The sequence below is a fragment of the Elephantulus edwardii genome, unplaced genomic scaffold (assembly GCF_000299155.1).
Source record: "Elephantulus edwardii isolate Elephantulus edwardi_28Jun2011 unplaced genomic scaffold, EleEdw1.0 scaffold00019, whole genome shotgun sequence".
NCBI classification, from domain to species: domain Eukaryota; kingdom Metazoa; phylum Chordata; class Mammalia; order Macroscelidea; family Macroscelididae; genus Elephantulus; species Elephantulus edwardii.
In genome coordinates, this window is record NW_006399769.1 from 16,993,776 (window position 1) to 17,005,275 (window position 11,500).

Consider the following 11,500-nt stretch of genomic DNA (forward strand, 5'->3'; position numbering starts at 1 on the left):
GTGCAGCAAGGTGCCTTCATACTAAATTATTCAACACTTTGTGTCCTTGTGGCCTCTGCTCTCTCTCCTCTCTGCAGAATTCAACACGTTCACTGCCAGTGCTGCTAGATTAGAATCACTTGAGAGTGATTCCTTCACTCAGTGCGGTGGGCCCCGAGCAGGTAAAGGTTTATTAGGAGGCGTAAACAGTGAGCTAACCTTCTTACCATGCCCTAATACCCGCCAACCCCCCAGTCCTTGCTCTCAACTCAGTGAATCCTTCCCTTGAGAGGGTAGGAAGCGCAGGCGCAGGCACCGTCTTTGATCTGAAGCCAGCCGCAAGCTGAGTAATTTGTCTAAACACATGCTGTGTGGCAGCTTTCCGACGCACACGCCCTTGGAGGCGCTGCAGGTGCACTGGGAACATGTTTACTGCAGCCAATGGAGAACCAACCCAGGAGGTGCGCTCTGGCAGCTCAACGGGAGCGCGACTGCCCCCAGGGAGCATCTTTGCCAGGAGTGGGATGACAAGGAATGTTTCTACTCCGCAGGGATTGGAGGTGCCATTGGCACTTAGTGGGCAAGGTCAGGAATGCCAATCATCTATTCTGATTCACATCAAATACCCCTTCCACATACTGTACATGCCCCACCACAAAGCCTTCTAGCTAAGAAACTCACAAGTGTTCAGGCCTGATGTTGAACTTAACACCCAAGTGTAAATATATGTATATTTTTACATGGTGCTAAAAAAAATACCTTTTACTTTATATAAAATAATAGTAGTCTTTCTGCCTTTTTTAGAACAAGATTTTGCTGTTCATTTAAACTTTTTCATTACCCAGCAACAGAGAAGGAATAAGTCTATACAGCAGAAATATTTAACACACATCAGTGCTTTAAATATATGTTTATAAGGCAAGATTTAGACAAGGCCAATGATTAAACTAATCATTGCGCTACATAGCACAAAATGTTTCAGCTGGATGCGTCTAAATCTTTCAAATAGGGTTAAGACCAACCTAAGGGGGCCGGGGAAACAACCCGGAAACAAATGTGTTCGGTAATAGCCACATAGGATTGCTAAGCATCTTCTGATATTTACTGCTACACAATTATTGCCCATATTTGTGGTTTTGTTAGAGTTACTTTAGAACCCTACCTTATCCTGAACCAGTCTCACTGACTGTCTCTGACACACCTTCTCCCATTACCCCAGTTACTGTGTCAATTCACCTCATCCAGGATCTTCTTCCCTTGAGCTGTCCCTCCACCCTTCCAAACATAATGTCCGTTTCCAGGGACTGGCCATTCTGGCCATATGCCCAAAGCACATGGGATGGAGTACCAAAATCCTTGCCTCCAAGGGAAAACTTGGTTTCACCCTCTCCAAGACATACCTGTTAGTTTTCTGGGCAGTCCATGGTATGCTCAATACTTTTCTCCAGCACCACAACTTATATATATCAATTCTTCTGTCATCCTTGGGCATTGTCCAGCTCTCTGAAGTGTAGCAAGTAATTGCGAAGACCATGACCTGGATAGTGAATTCTGTATAAACTAGGGTATGTGGTTGTTGTTTTCAGATGGTGTTGTGTTGTCTCTGATAGCATCTCCGTATATAACAGATTGAAAACTTGCTGGGATTCTGTGCCATCTCTCAATCTCTATTGTACATAAACCCATCGCTGCAAGACACCTTGTCAATCCATCTGTTGAGGATTTTCCTCTGACCCTCCAACTTTTCTAGACATAATGTCCTTTATCAGGGACTGTCCTTTTTTTGACAACATGCCCAAATTAGGCTTTTGTTGCTATGTGCCATTGAATTCTGTGAAGTTGGGACTGATTCCTAGCTGATTTTCAGAGGGAGTAAATCACACAGGAAGAGACTGCCCATCCTTCCCTTGTGGAGCAGCTGGTGGGTTTGAACTGTGTGCCTTTGAGATTGCATCACTAGGCCACTAGAATTTCCTTAAGGGGTATTGTTCTGTACAATCAGAGCCCATCTGTAGCTGACCCTCCAACAGGTTTTCAGAGGCAGCGAATTGCATGGTAGGAGATAGGGTATAGATAACAAAAACATGTGGTCCTGGGGTTTGTCTAGAACTCAAAGTACCATGATTTGAAGAAGATAAGAAAACTCTTCATTTGTCCTGTATCTAGAAGTGAGTGGTCAGGGCTGGTAGAAGATTTGTCATCTTCTTCACATAGAATTCATGGCTTGGCTCAAAGTTTCTGTTCTACCTGTCATCATTCCCACCCAGGAGAAAGGAGGAAAAAGCAGTCCTTAATGGGAGGCTCAGTCTTTAGATAACGGAGAAGTAGTGCATAACTTTATTTCAAGGACCACAGGTTCAAACCTCATTAGAGCTGCACGGGAGGCTGGGAAATGTAGTCTTTACTAGATTGCCAGGTGCTACAGTAAAATGTTAGAAATGTCTGTGCTGAGGACAGGGTCTCAGCCAGCCAGAAGACTGCATTTGAAGCTGGAGGTGCTCAGAGAAGGCACTCAGGGAGCCTCAAATGAGAATAAAGCCATCCTTCTCATTTGTCCACTGGCCTGGACCACTATATCAGGGCTGCAGGTTGGAGAACTACTTCTGAGGCTTCCAGTGCAGGGAGCACTCCCTTTCCATTGATCCTCAGGTAAGACTCATACAAGCTGAATTCACAAACAAGCAGCCAAGTGAGCACAGCCTGCAGGGAGGCAGCGGTAGAGGTGTGCTTTGTCTCGGTAAACAGAGGATGGCTGTCTTGTGCCATTGTTAGAACACCAGTCACATCAAAGCAGATACAGAGGCTTATCTTTTTTCATCACATTGTTGTCCCAAGTCACCCAAAACAGAACATACTTGGGAATATCATTCTGAAGAGAAGTGTAAGCCTTGATGAAGAAAAGGAGGCATTTTATAAAAGGATATAAAAGAAAGAGGCATCAGTGGAGAGGTAGCTTGGGCTCCTGAATGAGAGGACTTTAACTAGTTCGTCTGTCAACACGATATTCTTAGAGACTTCAGAAAATGATAAGGCTAAATCAGAGATCTGGGCCACTGATAGGAAGACTGGGTGCATTGAGCCACCTCAGGCCCCAGCAATAACACAGGGGGTTAAAGGAGAAAGGCTGCAGAATGCCCCACAAGTGAGGATCCCTGTTCAGCTCTGTGGTGATACAGACAGTCTGGAAAAACCAAGGGAAGAAAGAAAAGCTGTCCCTGAGGGTCTCATTTGCACCACCAATTTGGGAACTGGGGAGACCTAACGTTCAGGGAATCATTTTGATCTTGGTCAACCAAGTGAGATGGAAACCACTTCCCTTGCTAGAAATGCGCAAACAAGGGAGAAGCAAGCTTATTATGAGATATAGTAGAAGAGTAAAAGCTGCTGCTGCTTAGCCCACAGCCAAGCCACAGGGCCTGGCAACAGTTCACCTCAGAGACAACAAAGACCCATTCACAGGGTTTGGCTCCTTTCTCCTGAATTCTACACCTTGAGCTATAGAAGTCTGTCACGCGAGGCTGTTTTGCTGAGTCTCTGCCCTCCCTTCCCACAGACGTTGCCTCACGCATGTCCACACGAGTGCTGTGAAGGCCTGTGAATGACTTTGCTTTGGAAACTATTTTTTTTTAAGGAGTGGTGGTGATGATAAATGTTGAAGTCATTCAACCAACAGAAAGAGGGCTTTTTATCACTTTTGAGATATCTTGTGGCCAACTAGCAGTAATTCTCTAATATTCAGTTCTGACCTCCATCAAGTCTGTTCTGCCTCATAGTCTCTGAGTGAGGCAGTCAATCTCATGTGGAGGAAGAAGACTGCCCATCTTTCCTCCTTAGAGTTACTAGTGGATTTGAATTGCTTCAGATGATGGCAATTCACTACAAATGAAGCCACCAAAGCTCCCCAATTCTCAGCAAACATATTTTGAAGGTCTGCATTATAATTGGTCCTATTTGCCTTCTGTTTAAAAATGCATTTGGTCAGTAGTATGGGGCTGGAATCCAGTTTGGAAGTCGTCTGCAGCAGCTGGATTCTACAGAGGTTTGTTTGCTGGTTCTGGTGAGGATTAGGGTGGAATGTCGACTTGCTAATGGGTGTGATAAAATTTGATTTGTCGTCCTATTTAAAACACATTTAGTCAGCAGTATGGGGCTGGAACCCAAATTGGAAGTCATCTTTAACAAACACTTCTTCTTAAATGGTATATCACTGGTCTGTCCATGAGGTAGCCTGTGGTTGCTGTGATGCTAAACACTGTGACACTCATGTAGCAAATGTGATAATGGTTACCTATGGTGGACAGTATTTGGTGATTAAAACAGGCTTGGAAGCAGGAGTGGCATCCACTTCTGAAGTAGCTTGCCTCCGGAAACTCTATGAACATGGAGAAATGATGAAAGTTATATATGAGTGTTCAGGTCTTTCATTTATAGGGTCTCTATGAGTCATCTATGGCTGATGGCACTTAACAATAACATTGGTATAAACAATTTAGGACTTGACTGCTAACTGAGAACTCTGGCTGAAGTAATCCAGAGGCGGAAGGAAGGCCTGGTGATCTGTTTCTGAAAAGCCAGAGTATTGAAAACCTATAGAGCTATTTTCATCTTCACACATGGTGAAGTGATAAGTATGGGCTTGACAGCAACTCTGTGTGTGTGTGTGTGTGAGAGAGAGAGAGAGAGAGAGAATGAAGGAGGGGAGGAGGGAGGAGGGAGAGAGAGAGAATGGGAGGAAGGGAAGGAGGGAGGGAGAAAGAAGGAGGGAGAGAGAGAGAACGTGCACTCTGGTGGCCTAGTCTGTAGGGAGCTATGTTGCTGGGCCTAAGGTGGACAATTCTAATCCACTAGTGAGTCTGCAGGAGAAAGCGTGAAAGTCTCTGCCTGTGAGATTTGCTACTTCTGAAAACCTGCTGGAGGGTCGGCTATGAGTCATTTCTGTCTTGTCAACAATGATATTTTGAAGTGTGTGTGTGTGCGCTCACCAGATGTTGGAGAAGCAAAGCTGAAAAAGGCTGGATTTTTCTTTTCTATTTATTAGTCATCAGAGAGAAGTCGTGGCCTGAGAAAAAGAGGAGTCAAAAGAGCTGGGTTCGTCTCCTGCCTCTACCAGGTGATGTCACCTATTATCATTGGGCCTAATCTTCCTCATCTGTGCTATTAATGATGTCCCTGGAGGACTTTATCACCCCACTCACCTCTAATATTCTATGTAAGCAAGACTCTGAGCTCAAGTAAATCATGACTAACCAAAAGTCTGGTCCCCTGGTTTTCCCTCGTGTTGTAATTACAATAGGCTTAAGAATGTGAGTATCACACTGGTATGTGATGATGCATGATAACAAGACGGGCTCCAAGAACAGCACCTAGGGGACCCCGGTACATGAGGTTTTGTAGCTGTTGGTGGTACCACATTGTTCTCCAGTAGACGATGTAGGGAGAGTGGTTGCTGCCTCTGGGTTGGGATGAACCGTAGCACCCATGGATGCAGGCAGCTAGCTGGAGCTATGGCCAGTGCAGTGACAGCAGTTAACTGACCATTGCTACTACAAGATTTCCAGGCTGTTGTTATGTCTTGCAGGCCATGAAGCATGTGGAGCCTGAAGTAACACAAGCTTTGTAAAGTCTATCAAAATCTGCCTTTCAATGGTAGCTATTACAGAGGTGGATTCAAACTAAAAAAGACAAAATGGGAACAACATTTATATTAAGTGTAAGCCCTACTGCCAATAAAGGAAAAAGAAGAGATGCTCATTGACAAATTATTCTCTTAAATATCCCAGACAAGGAAGGATTTCCTTATATAGAAACCAAAATCAATAAAGCTAGATCAATAAATAAAAATTTTCTAGATGGTCAAGCTAAGAAATGAAGTAAATGTGTGATTAATTTTGAAGTATATATTAGTGTATGTATAAAACCTGACTTTTTATACTAAAGTGCTTCAAAGCTTGGATTTGAAATTAATAAGAAAGAAGACCATTGATAGTACTGCTTTCACTGGTGGTTTCTTTTCTGTACTGTCCCCTGAATTTCCCTATGGGTAACAAGCAAGGATTCTGACTTTCATTTCTATAATTCATTGGTTATTAGTGTTTTTGTTGTGTACTGTAGAGTCAGAAATGACCCATAGCTGACCCTCCAATGGCTTTTCAGAGGCAATTTTTCACATGAGAGAAGATGGCCCATTCTGCTTCTGTGGAGCAGCTGATGGCCTTGAACTGTGTGCCTTTGGGATTGCAGCACAGCTTCTTGACACTAGGCCACCAGAGCTCCCATATGTATGTGTGTGTGTGTGTGTGTGTGTACACATATATTTAATTATGCCTGCTTTATGAAAATAGTATTACACTACATGTAGTCTTCTATTATTTACTATTTACTTACTTTTGGTCATCCTTACTACTTGTCTGTCAGCTTGTCTTTCTGTGGTGACTTGCACCTTGCTGGAAGTTGTGGTGCTGGCAGTTGTACCACTGGCATTTCACATACCAGCAGGGCCATTCATGGTGGACAGGTTTCAGAAAAGCTTCCATGCTAAGAGAGAATCTGAAGAAACTCATTGACTCATCATAGGCCCAGAAAATGATGATGCCAACTTCTGGAAAAATGACAGCAGTAAAAAACAAAATCTGATCAGTGAAAACCTTACAAAGAGCAGTGGAGCGGATGGAGCCTGATGGAGCACTGAGAAAGGGATCCCTGTGATTGAAAGGGACTCAACATACACATTGGGAAGAGCTGTCTCCTGAAAGTAAAGTGGACTGTAATGATGTGGACACAGGGAAGCTTTCAAGACCTTCATCAGCTAGTGTGGCAGGGCTGAAAATGGCTGCAAACATCCATTAGTGAGAAACTGAAGACAATCAGAAGTTGTAAAAAATAAAATGAAACAAAGATTGATATCCTAGACATTAATTCATTGAGATTGACTGATACTGGACATTTTGAATTGGACAGTCACATGGCTGGTTCACTATGTGAGGAATGGTAACCAGAGAAGAACAGTTTCACATTTCAGTATCTATCCTGAAGGACAACACTCTCAGTTACAGGATAATATCCATTTGCTTACAAGGAAAACCAATACTAATATTCAAATTTAGAATCAATCACTAATGCTAAAAAGATAATTGAAGATTTTCATCCATTTATGCCATCTGAAAAAGATTAAACATGAAATCAAAAGGCACTGATAATTTTTGGAATTGGAATGGAGGAGTTGGAAACAAAGAATTTAGCTGGAAAATATGGGCTTGGTGACAGAAATGACACAGGACAGAAAAATTGCATGATAACGTGTAAGACCAATTACTTATTAATTATAAATATATTTTCTTTCACTGACATAAACAGCTTCAAAATGACCACAGCTGTAGAAAGAGATGGTGTTCAATGTCATCAATTAGAATAGGGTCAGAATAGGCTAACTATGGAGTGAGAAACATCAATTGTTCATGTGCAAATTCAAGTTGAAACTGAAGACAATTGAAACAAATCCAAGAAAGCCAAAGTAAGAACTTGACTTGAGCATATTCCATCTGAGCTTAAAAGCTACTTCAGTAGCTTTGATACACTAAACAAATACCAGTTGAGTCATGAGATGATACTGAGAATATTGTACATAAGAAAGAAAAAGAGACTAACATGGGCGTCTGTAGAGATATAAAACTTGCTTTGGAATATGAAGACATTAAGGGAAATGGAAAAAATTATGAAGTAAGAATTTAGCAAAGATTTCAAAGAGAAGATAAAGCAAAGCATTATAATAAAGTGTACAATGATTTGGAGATAGAAAATCTAACAGGATGAGAACATGTTTGGCATTTCTCAAGCTGAAAGAACCAAAGAACAAATTCAAGCCTCAAGTTTCAATATTTAAAAATTCCATGGGTAAAATATTGAATAACACAGGAATCAATTAAGATGGAATGAACATACAGAATTGCTGTAATAAAAAGTGTAACCAATACAATATTGAATAGGAGAGGTGATAGTGGGCATCCTTGCCTATTTCCTGTTCTCAAAGGGAATGCCTTTAATCTCCATTGAGAACAATGTTGGCTCTCAGGTTTACGTATATACTTTTTACTATGTTGAAGAAATTCCCCTCTAATCCTATTTTGTTGAGTGTTTTAATGAGGAAAAGGTGTTGGATTTTGTCAAAGGCCTTCTCTGCCTCAATTGACAGGATCATGTAGTTTTTGTTCTTTGCTTTGGTAATGTGATGAATTACATTGACTTGTTTTTCTTATGTTGAAACATCCTTGCACACTTCTAATGAATCCCACTTGATCATGGCTTTTTTTTTTATGTATCATTGGATTCTACTGGCCAGAATTTTATTCAATATTTTTGCATCTATGTTATTGGCCTATAGTTTTCTATTTTAGTGGTGTCTTTACTTGGCTTTGGTATCAAGGATATGTTTGCATCATAGAATGAGTTTGAGGGAATTCCATCTTTTTTCTATTTTCTGAAATAGTTTATGTAGAATTGGTGACAATTCTTCTCTGAATGTTTGATAAAATTAACTTATAAAACCATCTGGTCCAGAGGTTTTTTTTGGCTGGAAGTTGTATTACCTTTTCAATTTCTTCTTTTGTAATGGGCCTGTTCAGGTGTTCAATTTCGGTTGGTGTCAGTTTAGGTAGGTTGTGAATTTCTAAGTATTTGTCCATTTCCTCTAGGTTTTCATATTTGTTTGAGTATAATTTTCCCCCATCAACAAACAAATGGATAGAGAAACTGTGGTATAGTCACACAATGGAAAATTATGCTGCATTGAAAAATAAGGAACTAATGAATTATTATATAAAATGGGTGACCCTAGAGGAGGTTTTTTTGAGTGAAATATCTCAGTTACAAAAGGACAAATACTGCATAATGTCACTTTTGTAAAGTGGGACTGACATCGGGGTTGGGGGAAAACTGAGAAAAGAGGGGGTAAATAATCTATACTGCATTGAAATAGATGAGGGAAAGAACCGTTTAGGAGGAATATATGATTAGGTATTATTGTCATGACAAGAGTCCAGAATGAAAGCTGCACGGTGGAGTAGACTTGGGGAGTGGGGATTGTATAACAATGAAAGAATTTTTTTTTTCTTTTCTTTTTCAAAGTGAAAAGTGAACTGGGGGGAGGTATGGGCAGGGAGGAAAGTGTGTAACAATGAATGAATGAAAATCCAAAGTCTTTGTAAACTATGAAAATCCAAAGTCTTTGTAAACTTTCATGAAAATGAATTAAAAAAAAGATGAAAAAAAAAAGCGTAACCATCTGATGAGATAAAGTAAGCAACTGCATCTTCGCTGAGGTGAGTGAGGCCTAAGGAAGTCTAAGTATTCTAAGGAAGGCACAAAACAAGACAGACACCGTTTATTTACTGATGACAAACCTCTTCTCCATCACTACCTTCCTGTATTTTTCATCAACTCAAGCTGCATTAAAGAATGGGAAAAAAACAAAACAAAACAAAACAAAACAACAACAGGTCTCCAGAAATTCATGGAACACCAACTCAAATGTTTCAGCAATTTGGAAGACAACTACTTGGCCAACTGACTGAGAAAGATACATATTCATGCTCATTCCAAAGAAAGATGATCTAACATGATGTAGAATTATTGAACAATATCCTTAATATCATACACAAGTACAGTCTTATGTACTATAATTTAAAAAAAATGATTGCAGCAGTACATTTGACCAGGAACTTCTGGCAATTGAAGCCAGATTCAGAGTGAGACATGAAATAAGTATATCATTACTGATAGCAGACGGATCTTGACTGAAAGCAGAAAATACTGGAAAGATGTTTGTTTCTGTTTTGTGGTCTATACGGACATTTGACTTTGTAGATAAAAACAAACTATGTATGGATAGCATTGCGAAGTATGGGGATTCCAGAGAATTTAGTTAAGCTCTTGTAAAACATGTACATAGAATGAAAAGTAGTTGTCTGAACAGAACTAGGGAATATTAAATGGTTTAAAATCAGAAAAGTTGTGTGTCAGGTTTGTATTCTTCAGTTGTATTTGTTCAATGTGTATCCTGAGCCACTGGACTATAAGAAGAAGAACTCAGCATCAGGGATGAAGGACGAGTCATTACCAATGCAAATTGCACAGCCTTGCTGAAAGAGAAGAGTACTTACAACACTTACTGATTAAGATCAGGCTATAGCCTTTAAGTATGGATTACACCTCAACATAAAGAAAATAAAATCTTCAAAAATGGATCAATGAATAACATTGTGGTAAACAAAGGAAAATTGATATCAAGGATTTAAGCTTACTTGGACTCACAATCAACACTCATGGAGGCAGCAGTTAAAAAGAATCAAATGATACATTGCGTTGAGCAAATGATCTCTTTAAGATGCTCCATGCTGTGAGCCAGGATTGATTGCTGCACCCTGAGGGCTTGCTCTGAACTGGTCTTTGCTTGTGGGTGCAGGTGCTTCAAGTTTCCAAGTTGAACAGAAGATTCTTCAGCAGAAGGGACATGCTTGTTGCCTCAGTACTGGTTTGATAGGGATGGCAAATAAGAAATTAGTTATCTAAAAAGGGCATATTAAGGCAAAAGGTGTGAAGAAGGTGGCTTATATGCTTTCACGAATGCAGTTATTAGCAAGATGATTGTACGGGGGGAAAACCCTTCACAATATAAAACACAATATACATGCATGAAACACAAAGTATGTGGATGATAAAAGGATATTTTTTAAAATGTTAAGATGTCAGGCTAAGCTATGCCTGATTAAAATCATCATATTTTTCATTGTTTGCTATGCACATGAAAGCTGTATCATAAAGAACGAAGATAGAAGAAGAATCTATGTCTTTGAATTAAGGCACTGCCCCCAAATATTTAATATACTGAGGACTGGCAAAAGAACAAGCACAACCAGAATTGTCCTTAGAAGTGAAGATGGCAAGACCTTGTCTCATATGTGGTATATGTTGGCAGGGAGATCCAGTCCAGTCCCTGGGGAAAGACATCATACTTGGTAGAGAATCAGCAGAAAAGAGAAGATCCTCATGAAATGGACTGACACGGTAACTGCAGCAGTGGGCTCTAATATAGAAGGATTTTGAGGATGATGTTGGCCTGGACAGTGTCTCACTCTCTTGTACATATGGTCATTGAGTCACAACTGATTTGATGGCACCTGTTGTGTTGTTGTTATGTGCCATAGAGTGGCCTGCGACTCATAGTGAGCCCATGTGCATTATCTCTGAGCCAATCTCATCATCTCCAATATACCTAGTTTCATTTCTTCAGTCACTGAGTCAATCCATCTCAAACTAGGTCTTTCTTCCTGTGCTGTCCTTCCACCCTTCCCAGCAGGATGTCCCTCTTCAGGGACTGGTCCCTCCTGGCCATGTGCCCAAAGTATGTGAGACGGAACTTCAAAATCCTTGCCTCCAGGGAGCAGCCTGGTTTCACCCTCTCCAGGACAGACCTGATTGTTCTCCTGGCAGTCCGTGGTATCTAACAACCATTCAATGTGGATTATAT

General features: G+C 40.7%; 1 pseudogene; it reads left to right on the forward strand.

Annotated features, from left to right (window-relative positions):
* The first annotated feature begins 5,560 nt into the window (after window positions 1-5,560).
* LOC102872904 lies at window positions 5,561-5,848 on the forward strand (annotated as a pseudogene).
* Window positions 5,849-11,500: the final 5,652 nt, after the last annotated feature.